The sequence below is a fragment of the Lathyrus oleraceus genome, chromosome 2 (assembly GCF_024323335.1).
Source record: "Lathyrus oleraceus cultivar Zhongwan6 chromosome 2, CAAS_Psat_ZW6_1.0, whole genome shotgun sequence".
NCBI lineage: Eukaryota > Viridiplantae > Streptophyta > Magnoliopsida > Fabales > Fabaceae > Lathyrus > Lathyrus oleraceus.
Genome location: NC_066580.1, coordinates 22176056 through 22192326, shown reverse-complemented (window position 1 = coordinate 22192326; position 16271 = coordinate 22176056). Strand labels below are relative to the sequence as shown.

The window sequence follows — 16271 nt, the reverse complement described above, 5'->3', positions numbered from 1 at the left end:
CGTGAATCCTCCTCTGAGCCCTAGCCTCTTCTTCTCCCTTTCTCAGTTCTTCTCTTTTCTCCCAATATTACGTGTTCTCTGTTTTCACGTGAAAACCCTTTTTACCAAATTGGACCTTTATATATATATTCCAACTTTATATTCCAATAATAAAATCCAATAATATTTCCAATTATTTAATTAAATTAATAAATATACTATTAATTTAAATTAAATAATTAGCCTTATTTCATCGGGGTGTTACAGCCCTCACTTATAAATAAAGGAATAGACAAGCATAGATATAGAGCAGACATCATATATAGATTTAAACGCGGTCTGAGATGTCGAGAACACCAAGTTCCTTATAGATGTGGAAGAAAGGCTCTGTCGCAAGTGGTTTTGTGAAAATATCGGCAAGTTGATTTTTGCTATCAACATGCTCGAAGACAACATCACCTTTCTCAACATGATCCCTAAGGAAGTGATGCTGAATTTCAATATGTTTAGTGCGCGAATGTAGATAGGATTTTTGGTTAAATTGATGGCGCTTGTGTTGTCACAAAAAATGGGAATACGTTCAAGTTGAACATTGAATTCGAGTAATTGTTGTTTGAGCCACAAAATTTGAGCGCAACAATTACCCGCATCAAAGTATTCCGCCTCGGTCGTTGACAAAGCAACTGAAACTTGCTTTTTGCTGTGCCAACTCACTAAGGAATTTGACTAAAATTGACAAGTGCCATTAGTGCTTTTCCTATCCGATTTGCAACCGACAAAGTCGGAATCGGAGTAGCCAACCAAAGATCAATCACTTCCCTTAGAAAACCAAAGCCCATACTTTGAAGTACCACAGAGGTATCTACGTATGCGCTTGTCGGCCTTTAAATGTGATTCTTTGGGACATGATTGATACCTATCACACATACATACACTAAACATAATACCTGGTCGAGATATGGTAAGATAGAGGAGGGAACCGATCATACCTCTATACCTTTTTATGTCTACGACCTTACCATTTTCATCCTAATCCATATTAACCGCAGTAGGCATTGAAGTGTTGATTACTTTGGAGTTTGCCATATCGAAGCGCTTGAGTAACTCATTGCCATACTTTGTTTGGCTCACAAAGTTCCTTCTTCAAGTTGCTTGATTTGAAGTCTGATCGCTCGACTGGGTGAGTCGAGAATGGGATACAAACTGCAAGTGCACAGTTCTATCGCGTAGTTTTAAAAGATATCGATCCCACAGGGACTTATGAATCGATATACCGTTATCTAAGGTTACTACGTAAATCTAAGGTGAAAATGTTTGATTGTTTGGGAAAAACTAAGAGCTAAACTAATATCTAGATTAAATATTAATAAGACGGATATCGGTATGTAGTTCGTCAAAACTAGGGAATCAAGTCTTTGTCGGTTTCTTAGTTGTAAAATGAATCGTTTCGGTTAACTTTATTGGTTAAAGGTTCTATCTCAAACTCTCGCTCTGTTGAATAAACCATGATTTTATATTAATGTTGCTGTCACTTATAATTAAGTCAAAAACCATATTTTGAAAACAATAAAGTTGCGAAAACTCTTTTTAAGAAAATACTGACCGTTTTAAACACCCTTATCTCAAACTCTCGCTCTGTTGACTTAGGTTATATAATTAAATCCAAATGCTTAACTCTCGTCCTCACATTCAATCTTTAAAAATACTTTTTGGAAAAGGTCAGAATTTAATTAACTCTAAAACTTGCTCTCGCCCTGATCTAGAATTAATGCCTAACTTACACTGTCCAGTTAAAATCTCAAACTCTCGCTCTATTGATTTTAACTTCTTTATGTCTTTTACTTTTGTAAAAAATCTTGTCATTAAACCTGTAAGTTGAAACCGTAAAAAGATTGATTTTGATTTTAAGTTTAGATAGACCGACTCAGTCTTGATCCCTTATTCTGCTTACTTTACATACCGATACCTAGGCAAATTAGCCAGACATGCTAAATAAATAAGAACTTATATCATGCATAAACAGACTCATTCCAGGCAGATAATATAGATAAATAATAAAACAAAATATTAAATAACGATTAAAGAACCTGAATGCGTAATACAATGGTCTTGAACACTCCACCACAAGCCGGTAGGATTTGTTCTTGGATTCTTCAATTGAACAGTAAATTAAATCAAGGAAATAAAACTGCGTAATAGAAAGAATTTCTTTTAAGAATTTAGCATATGAGGGCATCTGCGTAATAGCTTCGGTAAACGGAATTGTAACGTTTAATTGTTTAAGGAGATCAACAAATTTTCTAAATTGGCCTACATCTTTGGTTTTAACAAGCCTTTGAGGGTAAGGTATAGGTGGTTTGTAAGGAGGTGGAGGTACATAAGGTTCCTTCTTTTCTAGGGTTTCCTTATTACTCTCTTCCTTTTCCTTAGGTTCACTTTCCTCAGTAGATTTCTTAGGGTTTTGGTTTTCTATCCTTGGGTCAGACGGTCCTTCCACTTCCGTTCCACTTCTCAATATAATTGCATGAGCTTGGCTTCTCGGATTGGGTTGGGGCTGTCCAGGGAATGTACCAGTTGGTGCAGCAGTAGGTGCTTGTTGTTGAGCTACTTGAGATATTTGCGTTTCCAGCATTTTGTTATGGGTAGCCAGGGCATCTACTTTGCTTGCTAGTTGTTTAAGTTGTTCGCCAGTGTGTATGTTCTGGTTTAAGAAATCTTTATTGGTTTGTTGTTGGGAAGCTATAAAGTTTTCCATCATGATTTCCAAGTTGGATTTTCTAGGGGTATTATTGTTAGGATTCGGTTTCTGATATCCCGGAGGTATAGATGGGGCTTGATTTGGAGACTGTCCAGGTGCGTATAAAGCATTATTACTCTTATATGAGAAGTTTGGATGGTTCTTCCAATTTGGGTTATAGGTATTCGAATAGGGGCTTCCTTGAGCATAGTTTACTTGCTCTGTTTGGATTCCAGTCAAGAGTTGACATTCCGCAGGAGTGTGGCCTTGGATTCCACAGACCTCGCAATTCTGAGTTATAGCAACCACGGCTGCTGGAGGCGATACGTTTAAACTTTCAATCTTCTGGACCAAAGCATCCACTTTTGCATTGACGTGATCAAGGTTACTTATCTCGTACATGCCAGTTTTCGGTTGAGGTTTTTCCACATTCGTTCGTTCGGTTCCCCACTGATAGTGGTTTTGGGCCATGCTCTCGATAAGCTGGTAAGCATCAGCATAAGGTTTATTCATTAGTGCACCACCTGCAGCGGCGTCTATTGTTAACCTTGTGTTATATAAGAGACCATTATAAAATGTGTGAATTACTAACCAGTCTTCCAAACCATGGTGTGGGCAAAGTCTCATCATGTCTTTGTATCTTTCCCATGCTTCGAAAAGAGACTCGTTGTCTTTCTGTTTAAATCCGTTTATCTGGGCTCTTAACATAGCTGTTTTGCTTGGCGGAAAATATCGGGCAAGAAAAACTTTCTTCAACTCGTTCCATGTGGTGACTGAGTTGGAAGGAAGAGATTGAAGCCATCTTCTAGCGCTATCTCTTAATGAGAAAGGAAAAAGACGAAGTCGAATTGCCTCTGAAGTGACACCATTAGCTTTAACAGTATCAGCGTATTGGACAAATACGGATAAATGAAGGTTTGGATCTTCGGTAAGATTTCCAGAGAATTGGTTCTGTTGCACAGCCTGCAACAACGAAGGTTTAAGTTCAAAGTTGTTTGCTTCGATTGCGGGCGGAGCAATACTTGAATGCGGTTCATCTTGCGATGGAGCGGCGTAATCTCTAAGAGCACGAGCTGGTTCTGCCATCTCGGTTAAAGAAGGAAAATCTTTGAGATCAGGAAGTTCTATAGGAGGGAGATTGTTTTCAGCACGATATTCCCGAATTCGTCGTAAGACTCAGAGATATAGTTCGATATCGTTGATTCGTAAATAGAGCGGTTCGCCTTGAGAGCGAGTGCGTGGCATACAAATCAACGAAAGAAAGAAAATAGAAGAAAAAGAAACCTTAGTCTCTACAGCGTAACGGAAGAGTTACGATATCGATTGAATAAAAGTCCCTGGCAACGGCGCCAAAAACTTGATCGCTCGACTGGGTGAGTCGAGAATGGGATACAAACTGCAAGTGCACAGTTCTATCGCGTAGTTTTAAAAGATATCGATCCCACAGGGACTTATGAATCGATATACCGTTATCTAAGGTTACTACGTAAATCTAAGGTGAAAATGTTTGATTGTTTGGGAAAAACTAAGAGCTAAACTAATATCTAGATTAAATATTAATAAGACGGATATCGGTATGTAGTTCGTCAAAACTAGGGAATCAAGTCTTTGTCGGTTTCTTAGTTGTAAAATGAATCGTTTCGGTTAACTTTATTGGTTAAAGGTTCTATCTCAAACTCTCGCTCTGTTGAATAAACCATGATTTTATATTAATGTTGCTGTCACTTATAATTAAGTCAAAAACCATATTTTGAAAACAATAAAGTTGCGGAAACTCTTTTTAAGAAAATACTGACCGTTTTAAACACCCTTATCTCAAACTCTCGCTCTGTTGACTTAAGTTATATAATTAAATCCAAATGCTTAACTCTTGTCCTCACATTCAATCTTTAAAAATACTTTTTGGAAAAGGTCAGAATTTAATTAACTCTAAAACTTGCTCTCGCCCTGATCTAGAATTAATGCCTAACTTACACTGTCCAGTTAAAATCTCAAACTCTCGCTCTATTGATTTTAACTTCTTTATGTCTTTTACTTTTGTAAAAAATCTTGTCATTAAACCTGTAAGTTGAAACCGTAAAAAGATTGATTTTGATTTTAAGTTTAGATAGACCGACTCAGTCTTGATCCCTTATTCTGCTTACTTTACATACCGATACCTAGGCAAATTAGCCAGACATGCTAAATAAATAAGAACTTATATCATGCATAAACAGACTCATTCCAGGCAGATAATATAGATAAATAATAAAACAAAATATTAAATAACGATTAAAGAACCTGAATGCGTAATACAATGGTCTTGAACACTCCACCACAAGCCGGTAGGATTTGTTCTTGGATTCTTCAATTGAACAGTAAATTAAATCAAGGAAATAAAACTGGAATATAACGTAAGGTTAAATCCAGTATAAAGTTGCACAATAGTTTCCGGTGTAGAAACTATTATGCGAAAAAATATCTAAAAGTTAAAATTGGAAAGGTAAATTTGCAAGGGGAAAAAGAATGTAAAGCTTGCAAAAGAAATAAATAAAATAAACAATGCTAAGTGCTGGAAAGGAAAAAATAAGCAAAAGGCGTGAAAAGAAAATTTGGCAGAGCTTCGGCAATGTGAGCGTGGAAAAACCGGTCCTTTGAAACTTCCCAATTAGCTGCTATTTATACAGCTGCTGGTGTAACTACTTTTCAAGGGTTTCCGTGTGCGTGGTCTCGTTCCGAGGGTTAAGCGTGCGTGGAAGTAGGCTTCAACGTGGTCAGTTGAGTTCCTTACGCCAAAAATATAGGGGACTGGTGTGACGTTCGTCACACCATGTGTGACGCTCGTCACAGGAGTGCTTTTAGTGTGACGCTCGTCACAACCCTTGTGACGCCCGTCACAGTCATAACGCGCACTTTCTTTGGGCTGGGCTTGGTCTTTGTTATTTGTTTCCTTTTTATTCCTTTTTACACCTCCTTTTCTTCCCTTTTTCACTTTTGCTTCAAAATGGATACCTGACATAAATAGCAAGGAAATACTGCATAATATCTGATAAAATGAGATAAACTAAAGTAAATGATAATATAATCTAATTGAATTAAGTCTTAAAATGTGATATAATTTCGTGTTATCAAACTCCCCCATACTTAAATCTTTGCTTGTCCTCAAGCAAAATTCAGTATAGAACTTGTTAAAAGTTTTAGCCAGATGAAATTTCAAAGCACACATCAATTCGTACTAGGTTGCAAAAGGATTTTTGTTTAGGAGGACTTGAGTTTAATCTTGACATCAACAACTACCGTTACAACTTAGATAACCCTACCCTATGCAAATCAGTTCAAGTACCCTATGATAGCTATCCTGGTTCCTTTAGTCTTATTTTACCCGTTTTCATTCTAGCGAAATCACATTAAGCCCTTTATCTTTTCGCGCACATAGTGGAGTAACCGGTTAGTGATTATGATCCGCTTTTAGCTAGAAGTTCTGGTACATAAGTCGGATAACTTCATTATTCAGTCCATTGCAAATTGCGGGGGATCGAACCGTAGTCCGCCTTACCAAGTTCAGTACCAGATTCCTACTGAACCAACTCATAATGGATCTTTCGTATTGTGCTTTTGCATGATCTGCAACCTTTAGATTAAATGATCTGGTAAGGATCACCTAATTTAATTAGTGCATTTCTTGATATATTTATATATTTTAGGTTACTTTGGGGATCATTCACTTATATTCATCGGCTCTCCACGTAGTTTGCTATTAAGATGGTGCTGACTTCTGTATAAACTACTTGGGGTTGCCATAGAACTAAAAGTTCAAGGAATCGGTATAATAGGTACTTTATCCTGATCTAACATATTGAGGTTCTCAGAGTGTTGTTACGGTAATGATTTTGTTTTGATCTCACTCAAGTTTTATAAAGTAAGCAACCTTTATACTTATTGGGTGTGTTAAAATTTTTTTTTGTTATGGCTCAAGAAAATTGAGGGGAATAGATAATAAGAATTTTTCACACTAGGGACTTGACTTAAAATAAATATATATTATAATAATTTTTTTTTTTTTCATAATAAGAAAGGGAAATAACAATGAAAGGGAAAATAACATACTTGAAAAATGGTAATAGGAAGAATATTGTTTCCCCCCCATACTTAAACTAAACATTGTCCTCAATGTTTTAAGGGAAGGAAATACAAAATGGAAATGAAAAGAAAATAACAACTAAGGCTGCCTTCCGCCTCTGGTTCTTGGACCTGGTGATCTTTGACGTATGTCTAAGTTGTCGAACCTGCTGAACAATTCAGTAAACCGCTGGTCGGTTATGGCATTCCGAGCGTCCTGTTGCTGTTGCATTTGACGCATCATCTGCATCATCTCTGCATTCTGTACCTGCATTCCATCGATAGCATCCATAATGTCGTCGTTGGTCGCAGGCCTTCTTCGTCGACGACGTTGGGAGGATGGGCCGGCTGCATTTCTGGAAGGGTTGAGCGGGGCTGAATGTTGTGTAGGAGGATGATCACCTTGTTCCATTTCTTCAAACTCATCTGTTTGTGGGTTTGTTTGTAAAGGCTCGGTGGTTTCAGGAGCGTTTAGATCATAGAGGTGGCGGTCGGGGTTTGTGACATCAGTTAGGGCGATATTTGGTAGAACAACGCTTGGGACAGCCTGGTTGTTCACCATAAGATAATACCCTCCGCCGACTCTGTTTTTAATCAGGCGGCTGGAGCGGCAATAGCTGATATCCATAGACAGGGGAGGTAGGGATTCTAAAGTTTGGAGTCTATCCCCTAGGTGTAGGCCAAGTGCTATGGAGGTTATTAATCCACCAATTATAAAGGGTTGCCGGCCTCTAGCACATAAGGTGCGGATATGATGAAAGAGAAAAGAGGCGGCGTTTACCTGAGTATCCGGTTCGAAGACGCATTGGAGGAAAAATAGCTCCTTTGAGTTGACCTTGCTGTTGTTTGGTCTTCCAAAAATTGTGTTTTGTAAGATGCGGATGAAGTACCAGATAGTGGGGTTATGTATATGGGAGAGAAGGAGTTCTTCCCAGTTGTAGGTATCTATACCGGTAATTTTCTTAAAAAGGCCAAAAACGCCAACTGTGTTCCAGTTTGAGTTTGGAGGGATTCTGGGATGTACCTGACCTTCTATGGGAAATTGTAACATGGTACTCAATTGGTTTTGGGTTAAGGAGTACTCAGTGTTGAACATGCGGAAGGTTGCGGTACCGGTTAAAAATTCGTCTTCACCGGCGGGAGTGGTGTAGTCGTATGAACTTAAGAATTCTAAGGTTAGGGATGGGTAGGTGGGTTGATTATGAGTGCAAAGGAAGGTTAAGTCGGCTAGGCGGAGCATCCATTCGATACCTTGGAGTAATCCTAATTGTTGTAAACAAGTTAAATCGGGGTACCTGGTGGAAGCGACGCCTCGCTGTTGGAAACGTTCGAATTGCTCTTGCTGGTAGTTGTCATCTCCGGATCGGAAGATGATATTTCCGAAATTTTGATTTCCCGCCATTGTGATGAATTTTTGAAGGGGTGATTTGGAAAGAAATGTATTTGATATGAGAGAATTGTTTTGTGGTGAATGAAGGAAGTTTTGGTAGGTATTTATAGGAGAAGGATTGGAAGATAAAAAGAAAAAGTGGTTGAAGAGTAATTAAGTGTGGTAAATGAAAAATGAATGGGGAATGTAAAAAAAATTAAAGTGTAACGTTCGTCTCCAACGGCTCCCTAACGTTCACATGTCTGAGGGGCGTTACGCTCGTCACAAGGCTGTGACGCTCGTAACAGGCAATAGGCGTGCCGTCCGTTATGGGTAGTGTGACGCTCGTCACACATTTCTTTTTGGAAAGGCTTTCAGCAGCGCCTCACAGAATTACTTTGGTAGGTATTTTAATGTTTCATTTTGCTTATGATCATTTTTAGTCTGCAATTTTAATGTATTGTGCACGCTTACTTGCTTTGTATAATAATAATAATAATAGGTAACAACAGTAGAGCATAATAGCCATTGCATAATAAAATTAACTAAACAGCTTCAATAAGAATGATCATAATGTATTACAGGGAAAAAAAAACAATGAAATGAAATAGAAATAAACATGAATTCGAACAACATTAATGAAAAATCTAGCCTAAAACTAAATAACTTAGAAAGAAATAACTAAATTCCATCTATCTTCGGATCTCTGGCCGGAGGAGCAAAAGAGTTAACATGATGCCGTAAGATACGTAACTGACTTGCAGTGCTGCTCATGTATTCTAGGATTTCAAGTCTCAAGTTATGGAAATCTTCCCTGAGGGCGTCTTGTTCTGACATCAAGGCTTCAATGATGGTTTTAATATCTGTTCCTGGCATATGATGTCGGAGATCAGGCATGACTGATTCTTCGGTCAGGGCAGGCTGAGGGGGAGGATCAATATCATAGTAGCCTGAAGGTGTCTGAGGGTCAGATTCAGCAAGAGAGATATGGTCAACATAGTGCTCATAGTCATCACAAATCTCATAATCCTGGATGGATTCAGTGGATCCAGCAGGAGTTGGGGTTTCATTCAGGTTATAGAGCCAGTTCCTTTGATTATGAACACTAGTTCTAGGATCGGGCATGGTGAATAGGCAGAGAACCTGGTTATCAATAATAAGCTCGAACTCATCAGACCCTATGTTTGCTATAAACATAGTGTTGAAGAGGAAGGGTATACTCATAGTGGTAATGCCACAAAAAGGGCTAAGGTCAAGCATAGGCTGACGTAATCCAATAGCATTACCTATCATAGTGATCAAACCGCCTATTCTAATGGGTGCTCGCTCATCCTGGATAAGGTGGTCCAAATTAGCTAACATAAAAGTAGCACCGTTTACTGGACGGTTCTGGGAAGCACAAAATATGATGAAGAGTTCATCACGTGAAACTGAAGTACTATTTGGCTTCTTCCCAAATAAAGTGTGGGTCAGGATCTTATGGAAATAGCGAAAAGCCGGGTTATGTATGTTTCCAGAGAGAAACTCGTGTTCTTCGGGCTCATCATTTCCAGTCAGCTTACCCCAAAAGTGTTCAAGCTCTCTATATTCAAAAAGTTCTTCCTGGCTTACAGTGAATGTATCAAAGGAGGTAGGAAAACCCAAAAGGTTGGTGAAGTCTCTAATATTAAATTGGTACTCCATATTGAACATTCTGAACTGGATAAAACCTCTGCTAATTCCTTTTCCATGGCTAGGTAGATAGATTAATGAACTAAGGAATTCTAGTGTGAGTCTCCGGTAGGTGGTGAAATGTCTCAGGATAGGGGAGGTCTCCCATCCTATCTGATTCAGCAAAAACAGGACACTCTGTCTCAATCCAAGGGCAGTCATAGCCCAATCATCAGCATATAAACTAGGTAGCATCTCTCTAGCGGCTAGTTCTTCAAACTTTCGTTTCTGAGCCATTCCTCTGAACTTGATACCCATACGATCAGAATGTCCCATCTGGTTAGTGTTAGCTAGAGAAAAGAAACATGAGTTTAAGTCAGGATTTGGCCAAATGCCGAAAGAAGAAAAGAATTATTATTATTATATATAGATATATTTTTTTTCTTTTTGAATAAATCAATAATGAATACTAAATAGAAATTAAAAGAATAATTAAGAGAAAAATAAGGAAATGATAATAATAATAGAATAGTAAAATAACAAATTAATTTGTGGGTTGTCTCCCACTAAGCGCTTTGTTTAAAAGTCGCAAGCTCGACAAAGAAATTGTTAAATATAGTCTATGAGTCCTGGGGGCGTTTCGTCTAAGTGTAGAATTTACGAATCCTCGTTGGTTTCCGCATAGTGATAATGTTTCAGACGTTGCCCGTTTACGGTGAACGGTTCTGTAGATTGTCCTTTTATTTCTACCGCTCCACTGGGAAAGATTTTAGTGATATGAAAAGGTCCTGACCATCTGGATCGTAGTTTTCCCGGGAATAACTTTAGTCTAGAGTTAAACAAAAGTACTGCGTCGCCTTGCTTGAAGATTTTCCTTGATATACGCTTGTCATGCCATTGTTTTGTTCTTTCTTTATAGATTCTGGCATTTTCATAGGCGTCTCTTCTGAGTTCCTCTAATTCGTTTATGTCAAGGATTCTCTTTTCACCGGCGGCTTTATAATTCAAATTTAAATTTCTAATAGCCCAATAGGCTTTATGTTCTAATTCTACCGGGAGGTGACAGGATTTTCCATAAATGAGCTTAAATGGGGTCGTCCCTATGGGAGTTTTATAAGCAGTTCGGTATGCCCATAAAGCTTCTGGTAATTTCAATGACCAATCTTTCCTTGAAGTGGCGACCGTTTTTTCTAGTATTTGCTTGATTTCTCTGTTAGATACTTCCACTTGTCCACTGGTTTGAGGGTGGTAAGGTGTTGCTATCCTATGTCTCACTCCATATTTAAGTAGTAGTTTTTCGAGTACCTTGGATATAAAGTGTGATCCACCATCACTGACTACTATTCTTGGGATGCCAAATCTCGGAAATATTATATTTTTAAAGAGTCTAGTTACTACTCGGGTGTCATTTGTTGGAGAAGCTATAGCTTCGATCCATTTTGATACGTAGTCAACTGCCACGAGTATGTATTTGTTACCGAAAGAGGATGGGAAAGGTCCCATGAAGTCTATCCCCCACACGTCAAAAATCTCTACTTCCAAAATACCTTTTTGTGGCATCTCGTCACGTCTAGATATGTTTCCCGTGCGTTGACATCTGTCACACTCCTTAATAGCCGCATGTACGTCCTTCCATATAGTTGGCCAATAAAAGCCAGCTTGTAGGATTTTAGAGCAGGTCTTGGATGTACTTGTGTGTCCACCATAAGGCGCAGAGTGACAGTGTTGGATTATATTTTCTACCTCTTCTTCGGGTATGCATCGACGGAAAATACCATCGGGGCCTCTTTTGAAAAGTAAGGGATCATCCCAGTAATAGTGTTTTATGTCGTGGAAGAATCGTTTCTTCTGCTGGTAAGATAAAGTAGGTGGAACTATTCCGGCAGCTAAATAATTGACTAGATCAGCGTACCATGGTGTGACAGATATAGCTAAGGTGGTTTCTACTTGCATGTCGGAGTTGTTCTCTTCCAAAGTAGCTATGAGTTTATCATACGAGAAATCATCATTAATGGATGTTCTTTCCGGTTCAAGGTTCTCAAGTCTAGAGAGATGGTCTGCTACTACGTTTTCAGTTCCTTTCTTGTCCTTGATTTCTAAGTCGAATTCTTGTAGTAACAAGATCCATCTTAGGAGTCTAGGTTTAGCATCCTTTTTTGTTAAAAGGTACCTGATAGCAGCGTGATCAGTGTAAACTATTATTTTGGCTCCTACCAGGTAAGAACGAAATTTATCTAGCGCAAATACCACTGCTAGGAGTTCTTTCTCGGTTGTGGCATAATTCATCTGCGCTTCATCCAGGGTTCTGCTAGCGTAATATATAACATGAAGCTTTTTATCCTTTCTTTGTCCTAGAACAGCATCTACAGCATAATCACTGGCATCACACATTATTTCGAATGGTTCATTCCAGTCTGGTGTCTGCATAATGGGTGCGGAGATCAATGCTTGTTTAAGAGTTTGAAATGCTTTTAAACAGTTATCGTCGAATATGAATTCAGCATCTTTCATCAACAGTCCGGTTAAGGGTTTAGTTATCTTAGAGAAGTCTTTGATGAATCGTCGGTAAAAACCGGCGTGTCCTAAAAAGCTTCGTATTTCTCTCACGGTTCTTGGGGGTTGAAGATTTTCGATTACCTCTATCTTGGCTTTGTCTACTTCAATTCCTCTGTTCGAGATGATGTGTCCTAAAACAATTCCTTCTTGTACCATAAAGTGGCACTTTTCCCAATTAAGTACTAAGTTTACTTTTACACATCGCTCAAGAACTCTTTCCAGGTTTTCAAGGCATTCTTCGAAACTTTGTCCGTATACAGAAAAGTCATCCATAAATACTTCCATGATGTTTTCGAGAAAGTCGGCGAAAATCGCCATCATGCATCTTTGAAAAGTTGCAGGGGCATTACACAGACCAAACGGCATTCGTCTATAAGCGAAGGTACCAAAAGGGCATGTGAATGTTGTCTTTTCTTGGTCATCAGGGTGAATTGGTATTTGAAAGAAGCCTGAATAACCGTCTAAATAACAGAAATGTGAATGTTTAGCTAATCGTTCTAACATTTGGTCAATGAATGGTAAAGGGAAATGATCTTTTCGGGTTGCTTTGTTTAGTTTCCTATAATCAATGCACATTCTCCATCCCGATTCGATTCGTTTAGTTATAGTTTCTCCTTTTTCGTTTTCAATAACGGTTATGCCTCCTTTCTTTGGTACAACGTGTACAGGACTAACCCATTTGCTATCAGATATAGGATATATAATACCTGCTTCCAATAACTTGGTTATTTCTTTCTTTACTACCTCACTTAGGATCAGATTTAGTCTTCTCTGGTGTTCCCTAGAGGTTTTACAGTCTTCTTCTAACATGATGCGGTGCATACAAATAGAAGGGCTTATTCCTTTAAGATCGGTTATGTGGTATCCTAGTGCGGTTGGGTATTTTCTTAAGATATGTAGGAGTTTTTCTGTTTCGAGTCTTCCTAGATCGGCATTAACTATCACAGGTCGTTCAAGTTCTAAGTCTAGGAATTCATATCTCAGATTTTTGGGAAGTGTTTTCAAATCAGGGGTTGGTTTGTTAAGACACTGCGTAGGGTCCGGTGTTATTGCTAAACATTGGTTAGATTTGTCCTCTAAAAGATAGTCTGATGATTTGTCTTCTCCTGACTTTGCTTCTTTTATGCATTCATCGATGATATCCATGAAGTAACATGTATCTTCTATTGCAGGTGCTTTCAAGAATTGGGAAAGAATGAATTCAATTTTCTCTTCACCTACTTCGAAGGTGAGTCGTCCTCGTTTTACGTCTATGATTGCACCGGCAGTTGCTAAGAATGGTCTTCCTAGTATAATAGGTGTAGTATCATCTTCTCTAATGTCCATAATTGTGAAGTCAGTGGGAATGTAAAACTGACCTATGCGTACGGGAACGTTTTCAAGGATTCCTACAGGATATTTGATGGAACGATCTGCTAATTGCACAGACATTTTGGTCGGTCTTAATTCTCCCATTTCCAGTTTCTTACATATGGATAAAGGCATAACGCTAATTCCGGCTCCTAAATCGCATAAGGCTTTGTCGATGACAAATTTTCCTATGTGACAGGGTATAGAGAAACTACCCGGATCCTTGAGTTTAGGGGGCATGTTTTGGATTATAGCGCTACATTCGGCAGGGAGTGTAACGGTTTCGCTATCCTCAAGTTTCCTCTTATTAGAAAGGATTTCTTTTAAGAATTTAGCATATGAGGGCATCTGCGTAATAGCTTCGGTAAACGGAATTGTAACGTTTAATTGCTTAAGGAGATCAACAAATTTTCTAAATTGGCCTACATCTTTGGTTTTAACAAGCCTTTGAGGGTAAGGTATAGGTGGTTTGTAAGGTGGTGGAGGTACATAAGGTTCCTTCTTTTCTAGGGTTTCCTTATTACTCTCTTCCTTTTCCTTAGGTTCACTTTCCTCAGTAGATTTCTTAGGGTTTTGGTTTTCTATCCTTGGGTCAGACGGTCCTTCCACTTCCGTTCCATTTCTTAATATAATTGCATGAGCTTGGCTTCTCGGATTGGGTTGGGGCTGTCCAGGGAATGTACCAGTTGGGGCAGCAGTAGGTGCTTGTTGTTGAGCTACTTGTGATATTTGTGTTTCCAGCATTTTGTTATGGGTAGCCAAGGCATCTACTTTGCTTGCTAGTTGTTTAAGTTGTTCGCCAGTGTGTATGTTCTGGTTTAAGAAATCTTTATTGGTTTGTTGTTGGGAAGCTATAAAGTTTTCCATCATGATTTCCAAGTTGGATTTTCTAGGGGTATTATTGTTAGGATTCTGTTTCTGATATCCCGGAGGTATAGATGGGGCTTGATTTGGGGACTGTCCAGGTGCGTATAAAGCATTATTACTCTTATATGAAAAGTTTGGATGGTTCTTCCAATTTGGGTTATAGGTATTCAAATAGGGGCTTCCTTGAGCATAGTTTACTTGCTCTGCTTGGATTCCAGTCAAGAGTTGACATTCCGCAGGAGTGTGGCCTTGGATTCCACAGACCTCGCAATTCTGAGTTATAGCAACCACGGCGGCTGGAGGTGATACGTTTAAACTTTCAATCTTCTGGACCAAAGCATCCACTTTTGCATTGACGTGATCAAGGTTACTTATCTCGTACATGCTAGTTTTCGGTTGAGGTTTTTCCACATTCGTTCGTTCGGTTCCCCACTGATAGTGGTTTTGGGCCATGCTCTCGATAAGCTGGTAAGCATCAGCATAAGGTTTATTCATTAGTGCACCACCTGCAGCGGCGTCTATTGTTAACCTTGTGTTATATAAGAGACCATTATAAAATGTGTGAATTACTAACCAGTCTTCCAAACCATGGTGTGGGCAAAGTCTCATCATGTCTTTGTATCTTTCCCATGCTTCGAAAAGAGACTCGTTGTCTTTCTGTTTAAATCCGTTTATCTGGGCTCTTAACATAGCTGTTTTGCTTGGCGGAAAATATCGGGCAAGAAAAACTTTCTTCAACTCGTTCCATGTGGTGACTGAGTTGGAAGGAAGAGATTGAAGCCATCTTCTAGCGCTATCTCTTAATGAGAAAGGAAAAAGACGAAGTCGAATTGCCTCTGAAGTGACACCATTAGCTTTAACAGTATCAGCGTATTGGACAAATACGGATAAATGAAGGTTTGGATCTTCGGTAAGATTTCCAGAGAATTGGTTCTGTTGCACAGCCTGCAACAACGAAGGTTTAAGTTCAAAGTTGTTTGCTTCGATTGCGGGCGGAGCAATACTTGAATGCGGTTCATCTTGCGATGGAGCGGCGTAATCTCTAAGAGCACGAGCTGGTTCTGCCATCTCGGTTAAAGAAGGAAAATCTTTGAGATCAGGAAGTTCTATAGGAGGGAGATTGTTTTCAGCACGATATTCCCGAATTCGTCGAAAGACACGGAGATATAGTTCGATATCGTTGATTCGTAAATAGAGCGGTTCGCCTTGAGAGCGAGTGCGTGGCATACAAATCAACGAAAGAAAGAAAATAGAAGAAAAAGAAACCTTAGTCTCTACAGCGTAACGGAAGAGTTACGATATCGATTGAATAAAAGTCCCCGGCAACGGCGCCAAAAACTTGATCGCTCGACTGGGTGAGTCGAGAATGGGATACAAACTGCAAGTGCACAGTTCTATCGCGTAGTTTTAAAAGATATCGATCCCACAGGGACTTATGAATCGATATACCGTTATCTAAGGTTACTACGTAAATCTAAGGTGAAAATGTTTGATTGTTTGGGAAAAACTAAGAGCTAAACTAATATCTAGATTAAATATTAATAAGACGGATATCGGTATGTAGTTCGTCAAAACTAGGGAATCAAGTCTTTGTCGGTTTCTTAGTTGTAAAATGAATCGTTTCGGTTAACTTTATTGGTTAAAGGTTCTATCTCAAACTCTCGC

At 38.9% G+C, this 16271-nt stretch overlaps 2 pseudogenes; both read left to right on the top strand.

The window, feature by feature from the left end:
- Positions 1 to 3317: 3317 nt before the first annotated feature.
- Positions 3318 to 3417, top strand: LOC127124287 (uncharacterized; annotated as a pseudogene).
- An 11772-nt stretch (positions 3418 to 15189) lies between these two features.
- LOC127124286 (uncharacterized) lies at positions 15190 to 15289 on the top strand (annotated as a pseudogene).
- The last annotated feature ends 982 nt before the right edge of the window (positions 15290 to 16271 follow it).